This window comes from Schistocerca gregaria, chromosome 6 (genome assembly GCF_023897955.1).
Source record: "Schistocerca gregaria isolate iqSchGreg1 chromosome 6, iqSchGreg1.2, whole genome shotgun sequence".
Lineage (NCBI taxonomy): Eukaryota > Metazoa > Arthropoda > Insecta > Orthoptera > Acrididae > Schistocerca > Schistocerca gregaria.
This window is the reverse complement of record NC_064925.1, coordinates 257978372-258005355: the sequence shown is the minus strand read 5'-3', so window position 1 is coordinate 258005355 and position 26984 is coordinate 257978372. Positions and strand designations below refer to the sequence as shown.

Below are 26984 nucleotides of genomic sequence, written 5' to 3'. Positions count from 1 at the left end.
GGAATCACAATGAATAAAATACAATACCACACTTTATTTCAACAAAACCTGATTGCTAACTGTGAATTTGTTCCGACCATGCCCATGGATGTTTCTCGACGAAACGTTTAGAACAATTGATATATAAATGTTGGTTCGACAGGTGAATTGCTGACGTTTTAATTTTCGTAATGTGGTTGAAACATAGCCTTGAAATTCACTTGTTACATGCTTGTTGTGTTTCCTGACCCCACTGGAGAAATTTCAAATTATTGTACTACGAACAATGATATAACCATACTTATTTTGCCTAGTTATAATAAAAAGTCCGTGTCTGGAACCTTCGTCCACGTTAAGGCTGTTCCTTTGTAGTTGCTCTAAAAAGACCTCAGGCACCAAGCAAGAATAAAGAAGTTCAACAAGCTGAACGTAGCCACGAAAGAGTCAGATCCGTGCCTAAGACCGAGGTGTCGCGCCAGCCTTTATTTTGGAGCTTGTAATGTGGAAGAGCTCTGGCGGTGTTTGCTTTAGCCCACAACTTATTTCAATTCTTTACTTTTACTTTTCCTACTGAAGTTGTTTCTGAACGTTTGAGATACTACGGCCTCTCTGGGCACCCAAACGTGGTAAATATTGAATCTCGATAATCGATAGCAAGGGAGAACGGATTTGGTGGTTCCCTGAGCACATTGCATGATCTGCTTCTGCTGATTTATCAGTTATTCGAAGAAGACAATGTCTCTTGTATTCCTTACCTGAGTCTTTATGCTTCCTTTTGTAGCTCCTATGTACATTTGACCACGCGCAAAGCATTTTACACACTACTATAGTAGCACTGATGGACTAATTGCGCACGTTTCTTGTTGTTTTAAACACCGAGTCAGTACCGTGTCTTCTTAGTGTCTTTCGTTTAGTTGGGTCTTTATCAAAGATATATGCCTTGGACCATGGCCTAAGACCCATTTTTTTTACCTTGTCCCATGAGATGGGCATGTTAATTAGAAATGGCAGCGTTAGTGGAACAAGCTGAGCTTTCTGAGCCACGCTTTCCTCAGCAATGACGGAATCTGTGTCAAATATTATCCTGCGTGAAAATGTGAGGACGTTTTTAAAATGTATCGTGCAACAGGGGAGCCACGTGGATACCGGCGCGATATTCACCATTTCGGATGGGGCAAACCGTCCAGAAACCACAATCAGACTGGCTTGCATACCAGCCCATGTCGTTAATCCATCGGGAGGATTCGCTCCAGGACGGGCTCACCTCCCTGTGTCCTAGAAGAGGCGTGCTAAAGCGTTCGGATATTCACGCGATTCGACCACGGCCTTATGCCGTTGAAACAAAATTCACTAGGGGAATGCAGAGGTCAGACAGGACATTAAGACGACCGACCTACTATCGATATAAACCCATCCAGTCGATAGCAGCCTCACCTGGCTAGGAATGGCTGCTAGTTAGAGACTGGTGTTCGTGTGTAGAAGAAGGAAGGCGCGCGATCTACCTGTGTGTGACCGATGGCAAACTGCAATACTTGTCGCATGTTCAACGAGTGCTGTGGCAAGTGGTGAAACCTCGTGCAGACTGTAGGGAAGCAGCCTACTCACGCTGTGTGCCAGCCAGTCCGCAGTCTGACGTCATAAATGTTGCGCAATACTTTAAAAATCAAGTAAATAACCTGAAACGTTGCTAGCATGTCAGGAGTAATACTACATGATTATGTGTTGAATATCAGTTCAATAACTTTAACCACTTTCGAAATTTATACGTTTTTCTGTAAAAATCATTGGCGCAACAGAAAAGACCTAGAAACTTAAAAATTCATATTTAGATTCCGTTTGCATAATAAGTTAGTAGAAACAGTGTTCTGGATCCCACAAATTAAAATGTTAGTTGAAATTCATAATTTTCTGGTTTTTGTCTTAAAAATTAAGGAAGCAAGATAGGTTACGTAGGTGAATGAATAAAGCTAGGATGTTTAAATTTAAGTAGAAGGGAGATACGCTACAATCATATTGATGGGAGAAGTTTCAAATGCATAACTATAAAACTATAGCGATAGCATATTTCCAAAGGGCAAGTTCAGAGCTCGTCTACTGCGTGTAGTGTAATTAAATTAATTCTCTCGCCCGAAATATTTGACTGAGCTACGTCAGACTTTTAATATGACTACTTACCTGTGTGTTGATTGCACATTTAAATTGAGAGCTTCATGGGCCATCAGCAAAGGAAGCAATGATTTATTCAATAACTTGAAGTGGTGCATTACTAGCCTAGCGGCTAGTCGGGAGAGCCGATTTAATCAGGCGTTCCCTTAGCCGTCCGCACCGCGGCTTTATATATATATATATATATATATATATATATATATATATATATATATATATATATATATATATATATATATATAAGAACGCTGCCCGAGAAAGAAAGGCCCCAGTTCTCTCCAGACGCTGATCTGCGCACCACATGTGCCGGGAGTTGCGTCGCGTCGGTATCATTGCTATAAACAGCCTCGGATGCCGTAATAAGTAACTCGGGATACGCATAGCCATGAAATTATTTTCTAGTGAAGTGTTAATTCTGGGACGACTTTGATAATCTATCTTCAGTTTGCGTATGTCGTATTTTCACGTGCCGCGGCGGGACAGACATTCTACCATTATTTAGCGTGGCGTTTGATGAACATTATCATCAAATTATGGCGAGCATTCACTTAAACATTTAATTTGTACAGTTATAGTTGCATCAGCACATTAGACTCTGAACTGCTCTGGTAGTTGGATTGTGTGGATTCTTTTTGGTCTGTGACTTTCAGAATATAGTGAACTTTTTTGAAAGAATCGTTTTTGATTATGAATCCCACACAATCTCCTAATTCCTCAGAGCTATAAACTGTAGCTGTAAGTGTACTTCTCAGATGAAGTAAGCACTAGGAATTCTAATTACAGGCTTCACGTTTTGCTAATCACTTTCTGGTTGCCAATATTGTAGTTAGAGAGCCAGTGTTGAGAACGGCAAACAACAGCGTTAAATAAATCATAGGAACATTTCAATAACAAATATTTCCATACGCCGCCCCACATATGGTGCATCGATATTCCACATTCATTTTAATAACAATAAATTCCATACGCCGCCCCACAAGACGTCATGGGCTTGAGTCACCCCACATTACTGATATCGGACGTTTTACACTGTTCACACTGGTAAAACAGGACAGGCAGCGTACTGTGCGCAGAGCACAAGTGTTTGAGAACACACAGTGCACCAAACGCTCCTAAAGATTGACCACCGCAGCCGAAGGCCCATGCAAGTGCCAATGTTAACACCGCAGCATTGGCAAGTGCGACTGAAACGCGTACGTAGCCATTGGCAATGGAAGCTGGCGCAGTGGCAGAGCGTTTCATGGTCTCATGAGTACCGATAACTTCTTCATCATGACGATAGGAGGGCGTGAATTCATCGTCTTCCAAGGGAACAGCTCCTTGACATCTCTACTGCGCAACAGAGACAAGCCCGCAGTAACACCATTATGCTCTGGGAAATATTCACGTGGGCATCCGTAGCTCCAATGGAGCTTGTGCAAGGCACCATGATGACCAAGGACTATCAAACTGGCTACAGACTACGTACGCCCCTTCGTGACGATCATCTTTTCCGAATTCAGTAATTTTGTTCAGTAAGATAAGGAGAGTTTGAGGAACACAGTGTCGAGTTCCAACTGATGTGCTGGCCCCTTAACCGAAAATATGTGGACCTGATAGAACACATCTGCGATATGATGGAACTTGGGTCCGAAAACATCGCCCTACTACAATAATTTACGGGAATCAGGTGACTTGTGTTTATAGATGTGGTATCATCCCCGTCCAGTTATATCCTTATTGCTTCAATGCCACAACGCGTTGCCGTTGTTATCCGTGCCAAAGATGGTCATAATATTTTCTCTGTACAGTATCAATACGGGTCGTGAAAGCTTCCATTGTGACGACAGACCTTCCGTCTTGTTCAGTGGTCTCATTTTCTAGCTTGTGTATTTTCAAAACTAATACTACTCAAGATTTTCTTTCTCAGAGATTTCGACAGCTGTTTTGCTTGGAAACTCTAGTATTGTTGGTTTGTGTCATAGGTATGTTAGTCACTTGGAACCTAAGTCTCGTTCCTTGCTGAAACCCAAAACGACATTCCCATTACATATAAAACATAGTAGTTGTAGCTTGTCGTTGCATCACTATGAATTTGTGTAAGTACGAAATGCGGTCGACAAGTTAACAAGAGACTCAACCTATTGATCTGTAATTTTGTAATTGTAGAATCTGGTGATGTCGGCGCTTGTGCTGATTGCCCTAATGATGATGACCGGCTCAGCAGACGCCCAGAGCACCGCCACGACCACGACCACAACGGAGGGATCGGCGCTGATAGACCTCGACCTGGGTAGTCTCGTTGGCGATCTAGGAGGCACCGTCGGAGACCTCCTTGGAGGGGGCGTTCTACACGTAAGCCGCGCAGCAGCAGCCAGAGCTGGTTCATCAGCCCACAGCCGGGCCAAGAAGACTCACTCGTAGGCAGAAAGATGCCCTTAACTACTACCTCTGTCTCCTATAATTTTTATAACATTTCGGACTGTTACTGATGTAAGATGAGAAATAAATAAAGCACTGATACCTTGTCTGTAATCTTTGTAGAGAATGCACCTCGTTGATTATTTTAGAAAAACTGAACTCCTCTCCCGCCGATGTATCTTCGACTTTTCCTTTCGTGGTCTGTGGTCTTCTCATTCAGCCATCCGAGCGGCACACACGCAGAAGCAAACGTTTTACTTACCATTGCACATCCAGTAGTCAGAAGGGGAAGAACTCTGAAACTGTACATGGTGCGTGGGTGCCCAGAATCCCAGTTTGGTATTCGGACGGCTCCTGTAGTCATTTAACGTCCATTCATTCTTTATTGGTAAGTTTAACACTGTCTGTCCCTAAATGTGCTTTGATGACAACAACTGAATTTCTCTCTTTCCAGCGAAAGGCGAAAGTCTCGAGTTCGAGTCTCGGTCTGGCCCACAGTTTTAATCTGCCAGGAAGTTTCATATCAGTGCACACTCAGCTGCAGAGTGAAAATCTCATTCTAAAAAGTCTTTTTTTTTCAAAAGTCTTTCAGTTTCCTAGATCTTGCACAAATATAAAAGTTAAAACATGATGTCTAGACCAGCTTCAGTTGTCAATCTTAACGTCAGATCATGCTCGCGTCAGACACAGGATGAACAAAAACTAGACATAACGGTAACAACCATATTATGCAATAAAATGAACACTACAAGAAGCAAGCGAAGAGAAATTTTTTTTTGTTCTAACAGAACAACAAAAATTAGACTGATTCTACACCATGGGTCATGAAATCGTAGTTACAAGTAACATATAAAAGGACCATCGTTACACGTCGTAAATTGCCGAATGCAAGACAAAATATTTAATAAGAAAATGAGAATGCAGATATGATAGCATAGGTAGACACAAAGTCGACAACCACCACCACAATACAAGTTTATATGCCAACTAGCTCCATAGATGATGAAGAGACATAATGAAAGAAAGTAATGATTAGTTAAAGAAATAATTCAGATATTTATCGGAGGGGAGAAATTAAACTTGACGAGAGACTAGATTTCGCTAAAAAAAATGGCTCTGAGCACTATGGGACTCAATGTCTTTGGTCATTAGTCCCCTAGAACATAGAACTACTTAAACCTAACTAACCTATGGACATCACACACATCCATGCCCGAGGCAGGATTCGAACCTGCGACCGCAGCAGTCGCACGCTTCCGGACTGCGCGCCTAGAACCGCGAGACCACCGCGGCCGGCGCTAGATTTCTCTGATAGGAAAGAGACGGAAAGGAGAATATGTACTAAAAGAGAGGAAGCAAAGAAGAATTTTGCTCAGAGTGTAATTTAATTGATGCTAACACTTGGTTTAAGAATCATGTAATAATGCTGTACACATAGAAGTGGCTAGAGATACTTAATGGCTTCAGAGTGATTAAACTGTAAGACATACACTCCTGGAAATTGAAATAAGAACACTGTGAATTCATTGTCCCAGGAAGAGGAAACTTTATTGACACATTCCTGGGGTCAGATACATCACATGATCACACTGACAGAACCACAGGCACATAGACACAGGCAACAGAGCATGCACAATGTCGGCACTAGTACAGTGTATATCCACCTTTCGCAGCAATGCAGGCTGCTATTCTCCCATGGAGACGATCGTAGAGATGCTGGATGTAGTCCTGTGGAACGACTTGCCATGCCATTTCCACCTGGCGCCTCAGTTGGACCAGCGTTCGTGCTGGACGTGCAGACCGAGTGAGACGATGCTTCATCCAGTCCCAAAGATGCTCAATGGGGGACAGATCCGGAGATCTTGCTGGCCAGGGTAGTTGACTTACACCTTCTAGAGCACGTTGGGTGGCACGGGATACATGCAGACGTGCATTGTCCTGTTGGAACAGCAAGTTCCCTTGCCGGTCTAGGAATGGTAGAACGATGGGTTCGATGACGGTTTGGATGTACCGTGCACTATTCATTGTATCCTCGACGATCACCAGAGGTGTACGGCCAGTGTAGGAGATCGCTCCCCACACCATGATGCCGGGTGTTGGCCCTGTGTGCCTCGGTCGTATGCAGTCCTGATTGTGACACTCACCTGCACGGCGCCAAACACGCATACGACCATCATTGGCACCAAGGCAGAAGCGACTCTCATCGCTGAAGACGACACGTCTCCATTCGTCCCTCCATTCACGCCTGTCGCGACACCACTGGAGGCGGGCTGCACGATGTTGGGGCGTGAGCGGAAGACGGCCTAACGGTGTGCGGGACCGTAGCCCAGCTTCATGGAGACGGTTGCGAATGGTCCTCGCCGATACCGCAGGAGCAACAGTGTCCCTAATTTGCTGGGAAGTGGCGGTGCGGTCCCCTACGGCACTGCGTAGGATCCTACGGTCTTGGCGTGCATCCGTGCGTCGCTGCGGTCCGGTCCCAGGTCGACGGGCACGTGCACCTTCCGCCGACCACTGGCGACAACATCGATGTACTGTGGAGACCTCACGCCCCACGTGTTGAGCAATTCGGCGGTACGTCGACCCGGCCTCCCGCATGCCCACTATACGCCCTCGCTCAAAGTCCGTTAACTGCACATACGGTTCACGTCCACGCTGTCGGGGCATGCTACCATTGTTAAAGACTGCGATGGAGCTCCGTATGCCACGGCAAACTGGCTGACACTGACGGCGGCGGTGCACAAATGCTGCGCAGCTAGCGCCCATTCGACAGCCAACGCCGCGGTTCCTGGTGTGTCCGCTGTGCCGTGCGTGTGATCATTGCTTGTACAGCTCTCTCGCAGTGTCCGGAGCAAGTATGGTGGGTCTGACACACCGGTATCAATATGTTGTTTTTTCCATTTCCAGGAGTGTATATTTCAAAACCATAAACCCTACTCTGAAGTTTAAGATATTTCCAGGGGCACTTTATTCATTATGAGTTACAGAATAAGGTTTAGCGTAAGTAAATACAGCTGAAGACAAATAGGTAGCTTTAGAGATGAAATAATCAAGGCAGATGATCAAACATGTAAGGAGACGAGACGTAGTAGAAATTTTTAGATGACTTCAGACACGTTGCGAGAAGCTACGAAAAGTGGTAAATAAGCTATCTGAGCAGCAAAATAACTGACGATATAAAACGCAGACTATCTTTAGCAAGGAATACATTTACGTCAAAGAGGTATTTATTTACATTGAATATAAATTTGAATGTGAAGACGACTTCCACGAATGTATTTGTCTGTATTGTAGCCTTGTACGGAAGTAAAACGTGGACGATTAACAAAAAAATGGTTCCAATGGCTCTGAGCGCTATGGGACTTAATTTCTGAAGTTATCAGTCCCCTAGAACTTAGAACTACTTAAACCTAACTAACCTAAGGACATCACACACACCCATGCCCGAAGTAGGATTCGAACCTGCGACCGTAGCGGTCGCTCGGTTCCAGACTGAAGGGCCTAGAACCGCTTGGCCACACCGGCCGTCGGACTATCAACAGTTCTGACAAGAAAGGAATAGAATGTTTTGAAGTGTGGTGCTACAGAAGAATGGTGAAGATTAGACGGGTGGATCGCGTAACTGATTCGAACTGTTGAGAAAAGAAGTTCGTGGCACAACTTTACTAAACGAAGGGATCAGTGGTTAGTACACATCCTGAGGCATCAAGGAGGTGTCGGTTTGGTATTAGAGGGTATATTTGTAGAGGGAGACAAATGGTGAATCAAATGGGTCTATGATGAATTAATTTTTCGGAGAAGAAGAGCCCTGCACAGGATAGAATAGACTGGAGAGCTGTACCGAACCAGTCTTCGGACTGAAGTAATACAGAAAGCCACTGACAATATTACAAAGATTTACTGAAGCTTATGAATAATACGTACACGGGTATCAACGTAAGATTCGGTTTCGAATCGATTAGTGGTCTGAATTTAACCTTTTTACTTTGTGTGCTGGTGTAAGTTCTTCAACTGATCCCAGTTTCCACGTTTTAAGACACAGCTGCTTACGAAACACCTTCCACACTGTAATCTTTGGTATGAACTGTTACCTGCTTGGTTTAAAACGTGACTTGCGGGGACTTCGGTTAAACCCCTCGTGCACCGATTCCACGTCTGCATGCGGCACGCGACGTGGAGCGGAACTCTTTCCCTTCCCACAAACTGCCGTCGCTGCCTACTTACACTATCCCTGTGTCGTGGCTCATACATAACCCGTGCGCGATACACACGCTGAACTGTGACCACATACCTGGACACTTCAAAACGGAGCGCTACATCTGCACAGTACGCATGACAACCAAAACTAGGACAGTTTACGCTGCTTATTGTGTAAGGTTTGCCCATGTAAAGTAATAAATCGATTTATTATTAATTTTGAAAACCACACTACTAATTTTTTTAATACCTTGTTTAATGCCTTCAATCAATGCCGCAGTTCGGCTGGAGTAAGACCATATTCATGAATGAAGTTCGGTGGCATCAGGAACAAGACTTCTGGTGGGGTGAATACAGGGTTATAAATAGAAATTCAAATAGGGGTAATGCAGGAGTAGGTTTATGAATAGGAAAATAGTGCGGGTAAGCTACTACAAACAGCATAGTGAACGGTTTATTGTGGCCAAGATAGATACGAAGCCCACGCCTACTACAGTACTACAAGTTTAAATGCTAGCTCCGCATATGACGAAGAGATTGATGAAATGTATGATGAGATAAAAGAAATTGTGCAGATAGTGATGGGAGTTGAAAATTTAATAGTCGTGGGTGACTGGAACTCGACAGTAGGAATAGGAAGAGAAGGAAACTTAGTAAGTGAATATGGAATAGAGGTAAGGAATGAAAGAGCAAGCCACCTGGTAGAATTTTGCACAGAGCATAACTTGATCATAGCTAACACTTGGTTCAAGAATCGTAAAAGAATGTTGTGTATATGGAAGAAGCCTGGAGATACTAGTCGATATCAGATAGATTATACAATGGTAAGACAGAGATTCAGGTAACACGTTTTAAATTCTAAGCCATTTCCAGGGGCAGATGTGGATCCTGACCACAATCTATTGGTTATGAACACACTGTCAGGTGGCTGGCGGAGTATGTATGTAGATGGAGATTAAATCTGAAGAAACTGCTAAAAGGTGGTAATTTGAGGAGATGGGACTTGGATAAACTGAAAGAACCAGTGGTTGTAGAGAGCTTCAGGGAGAGCACTAGAGAACAATTGACAAGAATTGGGGAAAGAAATACAGTAAAAGAAGAATGGGTAGCCATGAGAGATGAAATAGTGAAGGCAGCAGAGGATCAAGTAGGTAAAAAGGCGAGAGCTATAAAAGTCCTTGGGTAACAGAAGAAATATTGAATTAAATGGATGACGGGAGAAATTACAAAAATGCAGTAAATGAAGCAGTCAAAAAGGAACACAAACGTCTCAAAAATTAAATCGACAGGAAGTGCATAATGGCTAAGCAGGGATGGCTGGAGGACAAATGTAATAATGTAGAGGCGCAAATCACTAGGGGTAAGATAGATATTGCCTACAGGAAAATTAAAGATACCTTTTGAGAAAAGAGAACCACTTGCATGAATATCAAGAGCTCAGATGGAAACCCAGTTCTAAGCAAAGATGGGAAAGCAGAGAGGTGGAAGCAGTATATATAGGGTCTATACAAGGGCGTGAAGAGTTTGATAGAGCACTGAAAGACCGAAGTCGAAACACACCCCGGCAGTACACAACATTCCATTAGAAGTACTGACAGCCTTGGGAGAGCCAGGCGTAAAAAACTCTACCATATAGTGAACAAGGTGTATGAGACAATCGAAATACCCTCACACTTCGAGAAGAATATAATAATTCCAATCCCAAAGTAAGCAGGTGTTAACAGATGTGAAAATTACCGAACTATCAGTTTAATAAACCACGGCAGCAAAATACTCACACGAATTGTTTACAGACTAATGGCAAAACTGGTAGAATCCGACCACGGGGAAGATCAGTTTGGATTCCGCAGAAATGTTGGAACACGTGAGGCAGTGCTGGCCCTACGAATTATCTTAGAAAACAGATTAAGGAAAGGTAAAAATGGTTCAAATTTCTCCGAGCGCTGTGGCACTTAATATCTGCAGTCATCAATACCCTAGAACTTAGAACTACTTAAACCAAACTAACCTAAAGACATCACACGCATCCTTGCCCAAGGCAGGATTCGAACCTGCGACAGTAGCGGTCGCACGGTTCCAGAATGAAGCGCCCAGAACCGCTCGGCACAACTTGACTAGAAGAAGGGATCGGTTGGTAGGACATGTTCTGAGACATCGTGGGATCACCAATTTAGTATTGGAGGGCAGCGTGGAGGGTAAAAATCGTAGAGGGAGACCAAGAGATGAATACACTAAGCAGATTCAGAAGGATGTAGGCTGCAGTAAGTACTGGGAGAACTACGCGCTACACAAATTTACTCCACTGTCTCCATATCGCTGGATATGTGGGACGGTATACACAGGATCGTTTACTTAGGAAACCAGGCACTATCCTGAGATTAGAATGGGCATAAGCGGGAATGAGAGCTGAGAGTACTCCCCAGACTGTTTTGAGAGTCCGACTCCGTCAGTTAATTACTATTATGGCGTTCTAACGTGTTACCCACACGCAATTGGTTGGTAATCCTCACATTGCTACTTAGTCACTCGGGCAGCTGGTTGATCATAGGCAGTCACCCAACACAGTATATCTAGGGCATAAACATTTGTGGGCTTGCGTGGGCCGCTTCAGGAAGGAGCATTAAGATTTCATCCATCACTGCTGCTGCGAATACAGTGATTCTGCCGTACAGACGAGGCACGTTTGTAGCTGCAGTTCACATTCACGTTGTACTTCACTACACTCCCTCGAGTGCCTCTAAGACCTTTAGCCTTACTGAACAATGTTTTCGTGTTTCTTTACGATCTGTCATTGTTACTAGTGTTCTACACTTCGGCTAAGATTCATCACGTCTGTCACATAAGTGTTCCAGTTACGATCACTTCATGTAACCATTTGATTTGTGGGAACTAGTGAACATAAATGTCATTGTCATCAAGCTGTTATATTAATTTACGTCGTTCTATATTGTACCAGCTGGTAGTTCTGGAAACAAAACACACGTAAAATAAGACAACAATACTTTCCCCCATAAAGGCACTGTCAAGGGACCACTACTGAGTCTTCAGTTTATGACCCGCGCAAAAACCCGTCTATATATACCACTGCACTGTTTGTCGGGGGCAGCTGTGACGGTGAACAGTAGAAAATGGTTCGACTGAGGATATATGCACAGGTATGTCGTTTTCTCGGAGCTGTTTACAACTGTTAATTGTTTAATGGCTATTCGTCATCAATGTAACTGGATTCCATGCTTACATTGAACCTATATCCCGACTCACTCTGTTTTTGGTACAAGATGTGATTCAGACTCCCTAAAAGGTCGAACACGTATTTTCCACACTCGTTGCACCCATTTGCAACAGCTATCGCCCCGTTCCGGGAACGTAACATCTATCACTGGAACTTACAGTTTACTTGCGCTGTGGTTTTTAGAACTGGAGTATTGTGTTATCTTAAAAAAGTCCTCTAGTTTGAGACACCACACAGGTATATCCATGTCTTTCATTGCCAACAGTTAGTCCATTCCACCGAAAATGTATGCTTAGTTTCCCCCACGGGCAGGTTCTGTGTTGCTATGGAACTGTCTTTAAGGTGGAAAATTTGGCAATTTTTCATCGATTTACGCTGTAGAGAATATAGCACTAAGCCTGCATCTTATGGCAAGCGAAATCACCCATTCTTTAACATTTTATATATACATGGAAGATAGTGACATGTGATGCAAGCAAGACCATTTAGTGCTAAGGACACGAAACATCCTTGCAAACGGTAATGTGATAGAATAAGGGAAGATCGGGGGAGCTGAACGACGTCATGTTAAATCAGCAATTTCTTAACTAAGTTCGGGAAATTTGGCATTTTCCCCTTTTTCGTGTGACAATGTAAAACTAATGGCAGCAGTTTTCTAGTTTTGTAAACTAATAGTGCTGAGGTTCTCATGTACTCCTAGAATGATTCATGTGTGAAACTGATGCCCTAGCTGTGACATCAGACGCCTTGAAGCTAAGCTGAAGGGAAAATAGTGTGATTTGATGATGGCGTTAACAGACATGCTTACTAAAGAACTGTGTCCTACAAGTTGCTCTGCTGCGATGATAAGCACAGAAGTATTTTTTCGCCATAAATGAGCAGTAGTACGTGCTAGTTTCTGGGTGCATACATTTCTTGTGAATGCACAATTTCCGCATATTGCCTACCAAGTTCTGTATTTGTAACATGCATCGGCAAACATCGCATCTCCAGTGTGTTTGAAATGTCTCGCTGCTAGTCTCAGTGATTAAAATTAGTTTCCAGATATCTCTAGCTTATTCTCACTCGACCTGAAAATACACTCCTGGAAATGGAAAAAAGAACACATTGACACCGGTGTGTCAGACCCACCACAATTGCTCCGGACACTGCGAGAGGGCTGTACAAGCAATGATCACACGCACAGCACAGCGGACACACCAGGAACCGCGGTGTTGACCGTCGAATGGCGCTAGCTGCGCAGCATTTGTGCACCGCCGCCGTCAGTGTCAGGCAGTTTGCCGTGGCATACGGAGCTCCATCGCAGTCTTTAACACTGGTAGCATGCCCCGACAGCGTGGACGTGAACCGTATGTGCAGTTAACGGACTTCGAGCGAGGGCGTATAGTGGGCATGCGGGAGGCCGGGTGGAGGCCGGAGATGGTCTATCCTCATGCGATTCCCAATAGGTGGTCTCTGCCTCGGGATGCACATCGAAGGAGATGCTGGACAGTTTCTAATCTTGAGCAGCATTTGACATTTTATCACCCTGTCTGGGCTCAGGGAGACGAGTGGTCTCCGCTAACGGATTCTTTCAGGTTTCGGACCAGTTAACATGATTCGTCTGACTCCATGCGTCACTATACGCCTGTTTCGGAGCCGAGATGGCAGCGGCGCGGAAGCTACAATGTTGAAGTCCCTGCGTGAGCTTAACATTGGAAATGCACTAGGCCCATCAAGCAGTGGCTCGTGTTTCCACTCAGGAACTGGGTTAGGCACAACGGCTCACACTAGGGGAACCAGGTCCACAAGAGGCAGTTTTTTACCAAGTTCGTTAGTGGACTTTAAGACCATGGAACGATACCGGCAACCTGTTTGGAGGTGAGCACTCTTTATTACATATGGAACAGGTCCCTTCATGTCCTGCGCAAATTATGTACACGCGGTATCCACAGAGCTGCAAGTAAGAGGGAATATTCCGTTTTATCACCATGTCCATGGATCGAACACCGTTACGAACTTGTAAACAATGCTGAACGGAACAGTTTTCCTGTCGTGTATTGCTACGTCTCCACATGGAAGCATGACGGTCTTGAGGAAACTTTAATCTTCAGGCGAATGCTTAATAATCCTGACAATCGTACGTTCCACCCCCACGTTCCCCAGTATAGCCCTATTATTAGGACCATGACGATCAGTGAAATGGACGTGTTGCCTGCGCTGCAAAAGGAGCCTGTCAATCTGAAGTAGATCTTGAAACTTGACGTAAAGTACATACATCTACATCTGCATCTACATCCATACTCCGCATACTTGTTTTGTTCGTGGAAAGAAAGAATGTCAGTATGTCATTGTCAGTATGTCATTGTGTGGGCTCTAATCTCTTTGATTTTATCCTCATGGTCTCTTCTCGAGGCATACGTGGGAGGGAGCAATATACCGCTTGACTCCTCGGTGAATGTATGTTCTCGAAACTTCAACAAATGCTCGTCTACTGAGCGTCTTCCTTGCAGAGTCTTCCACTGGAGTTTATCTGTCATCTCCGTAACGCTTTCGCGATTACTAAATGATCCTGTAACGGAGCGCGCTGCTCTCCGTTGGATCTTCTCTATCTCTTCTATCAATCCTGTCTGGTACGGATCCCACACCGGTGAGCAGTATTCAAGTAGTGGGCGAAAAAGTGTACTGTAACTTACTTCCCTTGTTTTCGGACTGCATTTCTTTAGGATTCTTCCAATGAATCTCAGTCTGGCACAATACAGAATGGTAGTAAGCTGTGTGAACCTGTTTCGAAGCTACCTTGATCGTTTCTACAAGCCAATCACGAATTTCTAACGAACTTGGCAGCATATGCCACGGGGACCTGTCAAAACTAGTACTGACAGAACTTACGTGTAATGTTCCTGGAAGCCGTGGACTACATCGCGGTGCAAGACAACACCGTGTCAAAAATTGAGTCACAGAAACAAGAATCTTAGAGAATGAAATTTGCACTCTGCAGAGGAGTGTGCGCTGATATGAAACTTCCAGGCAGATTAAAACTGTGTTAATCGATCAATAACGAACTTAAACGGTTGTGTAACGACGTCCACCCCGAGCAGATGCAACGAACAACAGCGAACAAAATGGGATTAAAGAGAGAGAGAGAGAGAGAGAGAGAGAGAGAGAGAGAGAGAGAGTTGGTAGAGCACTTGCCCGCGAAAGGCAAAGGTTCGTCAAAAAAGGTTGGCATTTATCAAATGTTCATAGATAACAAAAGTTATCTAACGAAAGTTATTTATGACAAAATGTTAAACTTTTAGTCCCCTTGTTGAAAAAGTACCTTCTACACCCTTTCACATCCGTGGTAATGTTTGAGTTTGTGTTCCGTGTTACACAGAAAGTCAATCATTAAGTAGTTTTGCAGTAGTATAAAGACTTGTATCTACAATTATTCACGAGAAATGTATTACCATGGTATGGCATTCGTGTCAGTTTGCTTTACTAATATGACGAACATGTATCATCTAACAATATTTTCAGTTTATACACAGTAAACTAAAGAAAAATGTTTGTCACGTAATATAGTGTTCAATAAATCATTTTCATGTTAATGTACTAACAGCGTAGTTAGAAACGTTCGGTTGAATGTCGACAATGTCGTATGGAGCGGGTGGCGCGAAGTAATTGTTGCGTAGAGTCGTCTGGAACGCGGCGTGCCAATGACTGCTAGGGGTCGAAGTCCTGCTCGCCGTAACAGCGACGGCGTGTTGGGGTGGCGCCCGCGCAGTCGCGAACTGCGCCGAACCATTCACCAATGTCGGCGTGTTGCAGTTGTTTCCCGCTTCCGGCTGGCGGGCGGCACGGCATCCGTCTCTGCTTCTCCGCATGGATGCCCGTTACAACGCATGAAACAAATATTCCACTATGGTGTACTGTATTTAAGGGTACAGGTTATTAGCTGTGGAAGAAAATGCGACTTGGTTAAAAGCGTTTATTGTTCAGTAGGCCGTCGTTTCGCTAGTCTGCACAGAATGTTTTGTCGTGATAACGGGTTTCTTCACAACTGAATCGCACTGTGACACTGGTACTTAGGGTTCGTCACACGCACGTTGTACTACACACTTTCATTTGTTCTCACGGTCGATACGCTGCTAGAGCATCTCTCAACACGCAAAAATGTTTCGGATCACACACGCTAAATGTTTCTGTCGAGCGATCTTTGTTTTAAGCGACTCCGAACCGATTATTAACTACCGTTTTTATACCCAGTAAATTTTTTGTTCGTTGAGCACTGCACTATGACTGTTAGTCGCTCAGCCCTTGACTTATTCCTACGTATATATTGGTGCAGATCCAACAGTCATTTTCCGTCCCTGCTACACACAATATTCCGTCCTTTCCTAGGTTGTTTATGCAGACAGTTTATTTTTAATGCGTATCAACTGTTCTTCGCATAATCACTCTCATCTACACTCCTGGGAATGGAAAAAAGAACACATTGACACCGGTGTGTCAGACCCACCATACTTGCTCCGGACACTGCGATAGGGCTGTACAAGCAATGATCACACGCACGGCACAGCGGACACACCAGGAACCACGGTGTTGGCCGTCGAATGGCGCTAGCTGCGCAGCATTTGTGCACCGATGTCGTCAGTGTCAGCCAGTTTGCCGTGGCATACGGAGCTCCATCGCAGTCTTTAACACTGGTAGCATGCCGCGACAGCGTGGACGTGAACCGTATGCGCAGTTGACGGACTTTGAGCGAGGGCGTATAGTGGACATGCGGGAGGCCGGGTGGACGTACCGCCGAACTGCTCAACACGTGGGACGTGAGGTCTCCACAGTACATCGATGTTGTCGCCAGTGGTCGGCGGAAGGTGCACGTGCCCGTCGACCTGGGACCGGACCGCAGCGACGCACGGATGCACGCCAAGACCGTAGGATCCCACGCAGTGCCGTAGGGGACCGCACCGCCACTTCCCAGCAAATTAGGGACACTGTTGCTCCTGCGGTATCGGCGAGGACCATTCGCAACCGTCTCCATGAAGCTGGGCTACGGTCCCGCACACCGTTAGGCCGTCTTCCGCTCACGCCCCAACATCGTGTAGCCCGCCTCCAGTGGTGTCGCGACAGGCGTGAATGGAGGGACGAATGGAGACGTGTCGTCTTCAGCGATGAGAGTCGCTTCTCCTTGGTGCCAATGATGGTCGTATGCGTGTTTGGCGCCGTGCAGGTGAGCGCCACAATCAGGACTGCATACGACCGAGGCACACAGGGCCAACACCCGGCATCATGGTGTGGGGAGCGATCTCCTACACTGGCCGTACACCTCTGGTGATCGTCGAGGAGACACTGAATAGTGCACGGTACATCCAAACCGTCATCGAACCCATCGTTCTACCATTCCTAGACCGGCAAGGGAACTTGCTGTTCCAACAGGACAATGCACGTCCGCATGTATCCCGTGCCACCGAACGTGCTCTAGAAGGTGTAACTCAACTACCGTGGCCAGCAAGATCTCCGGATCTGTCCCCCATTGAGCATGTTTGGGACTGGATGAAGCGTCGTCTCACGCGGTCTGCACGTCCAGCACGAACGCTGGTCCAACTGAGGCGACAGGTGGAAATGGCATGGCAAGCCGTTCCACAGGACTACATGCAGCATCTCTACGATCGTCTCCATGGGAGAATAGCAGCCTGCATTGCTGCGAAAGGTGGATATACACTGTACTAGTGCCGACATTGTGCATGCTCTGTTGCCTGTGTCTATGTGCCTTTGGTTCTGTCATTGTGATCATGTGATGTATCTGACCCCAGGAATGTGTCAATAAAGTTTCCCCTTCCTGGGACAATGAATTCACGGTGTTCTTATTTCAATATCCAGGAGTGTATATTGAGTCCATTGCGTTTACCATGTTCATTACACACTTTTAGTTTTGTTACTATGCATATATGGCGTTTTTTGTAATTATTCAAAGGTGTGTGATTTTTGTTAGATAGTTTTCTTTTCCTTTATCGGTGTAGCTTGCCAGGTTATCACCCATCTAGCAAACAGATTTTACCATGTACATGACAGCTGGGCTTGGGCATATTGCTCAATAAATTCTTCTTTTAGTAATACATTTTTTTTAATGAATGATGTATCCTACAGGACAGAAGTTTCCACGTGACTTGATTCGCGAACCGCGTAATTTATATTCGGATGTGTACCAAGCACACGGGCTTTAATTGAATCATCGATACATACGAAGTGTAGGTTACATGGAACGGGTTGGTCTGTGGTTGAATTCTACTCCAGTGTCGTTCTCAGATCACTATTGGCAGTAACATGACTTCTCATAACTGTTTTGTACTACAAAGTCATTTTTGTCCACTAGAGACTCTCTCAGGGTTCCTTAATTCTAACACAATTGCACCTATTACATTACTATATTGAAACTCATCATTAATTGTACATACTCACTAAAACTGAAAAATGATACAAGAAATCATTCATTACCTTGTCAACAAACAGATTGTTCTTTGCTTGATGAGCATATAGTAATTTACTGACACTAATTGTCTGTAAACAAATTCTTCAATTTGCATGCTATTGCTCAGTTTAATGATTCTCCTTTCAGGCTATGCTTACCTATTAAATGCCTTGCTTTCTCAAAATTTTAAATACACACTAATTCTTTCTTAATGCTAACATATACTCTAAAACACAATTGAAATCTTCTTACCGCTACTATTTATATCTGACAGGTCATTGAATAAATAATTTTACTATCGCACTCTAACATCTTCCGAATCTCTTTAGCCACTGCTTCCCTCCTCGACCAAGGGATGGAGTAAGATGCGTGACAGTACGTTTTGTGGGGCATCACCTCTACGTGATAGTGGCACCCCTTGATTATTTCTGGTCGATCGATTCTAGTTTGTTGGATGGCTTGCTTGCGAGGTACTTGGACGGCTGTTGTCCGCGACCTCTACTGTGCGTACGTTTTGATTTGTAGGTCGCCACGACTGCGCAATAGGCGCGTTTTGCTGTGGTGGTCTGTTGTTATCGTACTGGTCATTACCTTGCCGTTATGGGCTTGGTCGGTGATTCTGATTCCAATTACGACTACTGTCGCTGTAATTGCTGTGCCACTGACCTCGCGCATTTTTCCAGCGGTTGGTCCCGGGCGGTCCGGAATCGTACCGGTCATTAAATCGACGCCTTTTGTTATGGAACGGCTGCCCATAGCCGTTCTGACTTCTACCATTATTGCCATTTTGCGAGTGCTCTTGCCGCTTGTTACCGCCCCCACCATTTCCATGGTTGTGGTTTTGTGCACTATTATTCCTGTCATTTTACACCCTTATCCATTGTTCCGTGAGTGTTCACTCGCTGCTTTTGTGTCTTCCTGTATCAAGTGTATTGCATCTAGAACAGACAGGAAATGTTCCATGTCGTTCTCTGTTACGTGTATTAGTTTCTCTTTGATATGAATGGGTAAATGTGATTTTAGGAGTCTTATTATGTCTCTTGGTGAGATAAGCTCATCCCACTAGCGCGTCTTGTTTATATACTTCTCAAAATACCGTCTAAGATTCCCAAGACGGGCTGAAAAACGGTTCGGGATTGTATACTTCTTTTCTAAGCCGCTCTTGTATACAAGGTGACCAGTACTTCGACAAAAACGCCCTTTCGAACTGTTCATACGTCATGCACTGGTCTGCTGCTTCCGTAGCCCACGACGCTGCATCACCCTGAATATATGACATTACGTATTGAATTTTCTGTGCTTTCTTCCACACACTAGCCAAGATTTTTTAACGCTTTTTATGAATACTACTGGGTGTACTGACTTCCCTTCCGTAGTAAACGTTTGAAACTGCCTATTTTTGATTAAACTTTCTTCAACTGTTTTGGACTATACTGGTTTGCTGCTGGGATATAGGCTGTGTGTTCCAAATCGAACCTACAGCTCTTCGCATTATCGCCTAAAGATTCACCATTGTTGTGTCGCGCATAAGGTTGTGCTTTGCCAAAAACATTGGCTGTTGGCGACATAGTTTCATGTTCAAGATGTTTGTTGCTCTGTGCTGAACCTTTTTCCAAGTCGGATATCCGTTTGGTGATATTCACTTGCCACTGCGGAATATCCTCATTCAGTATTTGTTTGATGGTTTGCACGTCGTTCTGTACTTGACTATTTACTGCGGTACTGAACGATTCGGCATCTCTATCTGCCATGGCTGCTTGTACCTTAGAAGCAATATATTTGCCGATCTCGCTCTCCTTCGCTTCTAGCCATGAGTTGAATTCGGTTTCAATTTTAGTCGCTTGTTCGGTCCACTTCTGCTCTAAAAGCTGAGTGGAATCTATTTATAGCTTTTCTAATAGGTTAGCCAAGACACCCATCTCGTCTACAATGTTTGTGTTTGCCACTTGCAGGTTGTTGACCTGTTCAGTCAAGTCCTGCACGGCCTTAGGTATCGACTCATAGTTCTGTTTCATACAGGCAATCTCTCTTTTCATAATTTCTAACAATAGCACAAGTTTCTGGTCACGCTCAGCTATCTGGCTATCTCGCTCAGCTTGTTGTGCGAGAAAGTTCTTAATTTTTTCGTCGTTTCAGGTTGTTGTTGCGCAAATTTTGACTGGTAATCCAGCACGCGCTCTAATATTGCCTGAAGTGAATACCCACCAGGTAGATTACCAGTCTCTGGTTTCTGCTTTTCTGGGGTGGTGGATTTTATTTATCTACATCTCCTTGAGCACTGGTGGGCGGTGGCACCACTTCCTGTTCCCCGCCCCCACATTTTCACATGGTATATCCTCAAAGAGAGTACTTGTACCTCTTAATGCACCCATTTCTACATTTCCTGTACTAACTAATGGCTGTCCCACAGTATCCATATTGCTCGGAGGTTGACTACGCAATTTCACCATATTCATAAATTACCTACTCGAACACAGGGTTTGTCAGTTTTGCCACTGGCATACAAAATATGGTAATTTATTTACAATACACTGCACACTAAAAATTACTATCTACATTCAATTTTGCCCTGTCATAATTACTAACATCGAACTACGCACTCACTAGCGGTATGAGATCACTTCACTGGAGTTAAGCTTCCATGAACAGGACAACTACACTGTAGTCTTACCTACAGTTTATCTGATTTTAGGGTTCGGATTATGTAGCCGTTATAGTTTCCTCTGACTCGCTTGCAGTAGTGCGTTTATTTAATGAAAGAATTTTTGTACATTCATTAATACATGTCATTAATCATGAGACACATAGTTGCATTTATAACAGTTGTTATTTTCGTAGCCACTGAAAATTCTGCCCAACGCTTTAGAGCGACAGTTTCGCTGGCTCACTGCTTTGTTATTGCTCGCGTAGCAACTGATATATGAGATAAAATAAGTTGCTACGAAAGGAGCGCTGAAATACTTGTACCAATAATTTACAACAAAACAAAATATTATGTTCTTATTATTCTGGATCTGGCTTTCTATTAAAGGAACATTGTTTCGTTACTGTAACTCACTATAAATTTCAACATATCTGACTTACTTTACAGTTATTTAAAATTATTTCGTTATCAATACTGATCTTACAGTACGCAAAGTTTATTCATCATCAAAATTTTGCAGTGGATTTTCGTTAATAGTAAAACACCAATAAGTACCACAACTAACACGAGAACATGAGACTATTATCAGAGAAAAATATATTTCTAATATGTTTGCCAGACCAGAACTACGCACAGCAAGATTTCTTTTATGTTATGAAGGTAAATTATCTTTTTGCACTATTAATCATCCGCAGCCCTCGGCAACCTGTAAAACACATCATAAAGTCTGCTGCACTGCCCTGCTATTCCGAAAGCTGAAAGAAATAATTTTATTTCACTATTATTTGTCCGCTTCTTTGCGGTATGATTGATGTCATTTAATGCAGTTTGAATGCGCCACGGCAGCGGGTCGTTCGTTCGTAGCGCAACTCTGCACCACGAATAAGATTTAAATAGCTGAAAATGTCTTACAAGGATGGCATAAAATACCAGGCAAGCTTATTACGAGTTGTAATAAAAATTTTCACTAAGTAACTCTATCCAAAACATTTAGACAGATTAAACTATTACACACATTCACAAACCAGTACCTAATCGCGTTCTTCTCTTAATCTTGACAAAAGAATGCTACACAAGCATACAATATAGGGTCACAGGCTCTTCCTACTCACGTAACTCCAAGAAAACGACAGAGAAATTAATGCTCGGTCATTATTATTTATACTCGTTGTGACATATTCTAATATTTGTTTGATATTTAATAAGTATCGTCTGTGGCGGTTTCAGTACTCGCCGACACAGATATTATCCTTAAAAAAAGTCGGCACATGATTCTACACAAGTATAAAACATGGCACATAATGGTTTCTCTTTATTACATAAAGTTCACAGAATCGTTGTCCACGCAACTGCAGTTGCATTATTTTCTCCTTTTTTATCACATATAATATGCGTTTTGCCAGGAGACGTTACAGCGTTACAGATAATACGTATGTTCACTATTTTTTTAGTTTGCTATGTGGTACACACGAATTTTTCCTTCCTCCAAATAATATTATACATTGCCAAAAAGGACATTCCTGTATGTGTGGGTGCTTTTAATGTCCTTTTCATTTGGGTGTTTTACTTGTACCATTCTCAAACATTAAAACCTGCATAATATTATGGTAATGATATTCTAAATTTCTTTCTCAAGAAGCAGATTTTATAGTAATAGTATAAAGTTAGTTTTAAGTTACTCCATACATTCGAATAAAGAAATCCTGTCAAATTACGTCACAAGAGAATCATCACAGAAGTTACAGATGTTTAGAGTAGCAACAATTACATCCTGAGTGTTATACTGAACTAGTGAACCTGACAACGCTTCGCACCTGCTAAATTCGTATGGGCATCTGCCTTATTCTTGAATATTGTTACTGCAATGTAAAGTTTGATTGGAGCCGAAGTAGTTTTTAATGGATACGTAATCTGGTTGATATAATTTGTATGTGGGGTATCAGAGACTTCTCCCAGCAGCAGGATCTCTGAAGATAGTAACTTCAGTGGCAGCATTTGGAACAGATTTAATCTGTGAATGCTTAAGATTAGAAATTTTCGAGCAATTCAAATCCCGTAGTCGTAACCAGTGAAAAGTTTCACTTGGGTAATACGCAGATTCAGTGAAATATTTATTCCACATTAGCACAATAGAAATGAGACTGGTTCCACACCATGGGTAACAAAATAGTATTACAGATAGCCACAAAGACAAACCCACCACAACAGCATAAGTTCATATGTAAAATTGCCTGATTAATGACGAAGAGACTGGAAATACGTATGACCGTTTACAGAATTAATTCAGGTACTTAGGGAAAGAGAAAATTTAACTGCAATGGGATACTGGAATTCGATAGTACGAAAAGAAAGAGAAGGACAATATGTGCTAAAAGGAAGGAATCAGCGATCAAGTACGAGTGTATTGGCTTAGAGCCATAAAGCCCTTAAGCACACCCTCATCGGTTTGGGGTTGTGGCATGTATACATGCTCCTGACATCTGTTGAATTTTTGGTGAAACAGCTGTAGGTATCTCTGTAGCCTCACACACAATATATGTAAACTTCCACGAAAGGCTGTCTCTCCGATTTTTCGTATATTGATTTCTATATGAGACCATGCACAAAGAACAGTTTTGTTGCTCTGCGCTACTAAAATTTTCTCTGTGGTAGTCACCATAATTTAGTGTCTACATCATATTCGTTGTAGTAACGCTTCGTAATCGGAGGTCCGTTGGCCGTTTTATCTGAACCATATGCCACAGAATGTACTTAATGAAAATAATGACAACAAGAACCATGAAGTGAATGGAATATATAATAGTTGCGTTTGTTTGATGCATTTGGAACGTGTTCTTCATGTTCTGATTGCTATTTCACATTAATTACCAACTTTACGACTGACAAAAGACACACTAGGCTCTATATGGAAATTTTCTGAATTAACATTGGCAATAAATGCAAATTTAAATATTAGTTAATATGTCATAGAATAAGGCATGAACATTATTTGTTCATTGTTAGTGTAGGATGTTGAAACTGGGTTAAAAATTATTCAGACCTCTGAAACTGGTTGTTTGTCTACAGATATGATTGTCAGCAACGCCTACTTCCCTTCGATAGGCGCTTATGGTTGGCAATGTCTCATTTATACTCATCCTTCATAAATGAAAAATGCCTGATATGTAAATATACATTTAAATAATCGAGTTATGCTGTTATATTTTGTATTAAGAATTCATGTTCATTTAGTTCAGGGAAACAACTACGTAGTGATCCTTCTACTCCCTTTTCAAGCATTTTTCATAGCAATAAAACGATGTTTGATAAACATGTATGGATTTTAAAGTCAACCACGGAGGCTGAGGGGTGAGTGGGACGGATTGCCGTCCTACGCGTGAGGGTTCGATTCCTGGCTGGGTCAGGGATTTTCTCGGTTTAAGGACGGGGTGTTGTGCAGTCTTCATCATCATTTCATCCCCATCTGGCGTACTGGTTGTCCAACGTGGCGTCGAATGTAATAAGACCTGTTCCGAATGGTTCAAATGGCCCTGAGCTCTATGCTACTTAACTTCTGAAGTCATCAGTCGCCTAGAACTTACAACTATTTAAACCTAACTAACCTAAGGACATCACACACATCCATGCCCGAGGCAGGATTCGAACCAGCGACCGCAGTGATCGCCGGGTTCCAGACTGTAGTGCCTAGAACGTTCCAACACGGATGTAGCATACAAAACCTCAGAGTTACGCTGTGATATCACACATAAGAAGAAAAAGTACGTCAGCGTAGGTTTTTGTTATTAGGTAGAGTATGATCTTGCTTTGCTGTATCTTAACGCGTTTCATTCAGACAATCGGAAACGTATCCAGGAAGAAGAGATAACTATACAGAGAAGTGGTATTTGCTAGGGTGTAACTGATTAAAAAGATTTTAAGATAGGGATCTAGTTCTTCGTCCCCACTATTATATACTGAAGACACAATGACGGAAATGAAACGAAGTTTCAAGAGTTGAATTAGAATATGAGGTGGGAGGATATGATGGTAAGATTCTTAGATGACATTCATATCCTCATTGAAAATGAAGAATTATTACAGGATCTCTTGAATGGAAAGAACAGTCTAATTAGTACCTAACACTGATCTAGAAAAAGCTGAAGGGAAAGAAAAGTAATGAGAAGTAGCAGAAATGACAACAGCGCGTTGGGTACGCAAATCAGATGTTGTCAGTGAATTCTTCTAAGTAGGCAGTAAGATGACCCATGATGAACAGCGCAAGGAGGACATAAAAAGCAGACTAGGACTGGCATAAAAGCCATTTTTGTCCATGAGAAATCAACTAGTATCAAACAGTGGCCTTAATTTGAGGAAGAAATTTCGGAGAATGCACGTTTGGAATATAGCGTTGTATAGTACTGAGACACTGACTGGGATAACTGGAACACAAAAGAATCGAAGCATTTGAGATGTGTTGCTGCAGAAGGCCATGAAGATTAGGTGAACTAATAAGGAATGAGGAGGTTCTCTGCACAATTGGTGAGAAAAGGAACATATACGTGGTGGACTGCATCACACCAGTAAGAAGACTGCTGACTCCAAAAACAAATGACGATATGTCGATTTTTTTGATGTAAAGAAGTAATTTTTTATGATTAGAGGTTCCAGTTTATTACGTCATACTTTTTCTAAATGCAAAAGCGCAATGTTTTCATAATACGGGAAAGACCTTTTCTTCACCTTAGAATATAAGGTGAAGAAAACACCGCTGTGAATTACTCTCCTTCCCCCCGGGAAGAAAATAATTCCCCATACTGTTTGAAATAACTGTGAAATCAATATTCTGGCAGTCAACAACATTAGAAATGTAACTGAAGATATGTAACTAACACGTTACAGGTGATATAAGAACCACATCCCAATAAGAGCAGTTTCGCAGTACGAGTGGGTTCAGCCGAAGGAAGGTTCTGCTAGCACCACATTCCAAAATATTGCACCATTTTCACACTTCGCTCCACATACTACTTCAGGACAAAATCTGTTACACTTCTCCATAGGTTGTCTACGAAAATAGCACTGTGCACATTTAATACAGTGTATATTTTGTGAGAAATGTTCTCCTTAAGGCCGCGAGAGAGGTTTGCGGCTTTATCACCTACATCGACACATACACGAAACAACCTACATTATGGTGAGCATCAGAAGGGTCTTTGTGTACCACTGTTGCTAGAGACAGCAATTAGCCCACCTTGGGTTTCACTTAGTTCTGGCACAAAACACTCATTACAATACGAACACTGTTTCGACCTCGACAAACACTTGGAATACATTGAGGACTTTTCATAGTCACCGCTCGCCTTCAAATCCAAGAGCGAAACCAGCAAGCTTTGCTGGCATCTGTATTTATAATCGAGCATGTACATAAAGCGTAGTTTCATATTTTTTTCCAAACCATATATCTTGCAGTGACTGCCATTAGAGTTGGGTGAGTATCTCTGCGGCACTTTCACGCTTACTAAACGAACGTGTAACAAAATATGGCCTCTTTCCTGTGTCGTCTTACAATAAAATATGGTATGCATCATAGAATGCCTTGCAATACTGAAGATTCTTGTTAGTTAGAATTCTATCACGCTTCACAATAGTTACATCTTTGAAGCGCTGCTGGAAGGCTCTGACGAATATGGCAAGAAAAGTATACAGTCCCATTTTAAAATGAAATCAAGGCAATTTGCGGGTAGTTGGTTCGAGCGGAGGAGAAGTGAACGGACTTGGCCTAAAGGCTACAGAACTGGCAGTTTTTTTAACTCATGATAAGAGCGCCACCGGTTTTGTATCGTAATATAACAAGCATCAGTCAGTGCTGATCGCTAACGGTTGCAGTAAAACACAGATCATCTGCAGACCAGTAACGTCTCCTTAGCTGACGCGTGAAGCTGTTGAGGGGAGTC

At 43.0% G+C, this 26984-nt stretch overlaps 1 long non-coding RNA gene across 2 annotated transcripts in view; it reads right to left on the bottom strand.

Annotated features, from left to right (window-relative positions):
- The window catches only part of LOC126278164 (uncharacterized), a 140798-nt gene that overhangs the window by 49969 nt on the left and 63845 nt on the right, over positions 1-26984 (bottom strand). Inside the window, exon 3 of one of the 2 annotated variants that reach the window (XR_007550669.1) lies at positions 4327-4413. The exons of the other annotated variant lie outside the window; for it this stretch is intronic. This is a non-coding gene — a long non-coding RNA (uncharacterized LOC126278164). Of the gene's footprint in view, positions 1-4326; positions 4414-26984 lie in introns of those variants that run through there. 2 annotated transcript variants of the gene reach the window in all.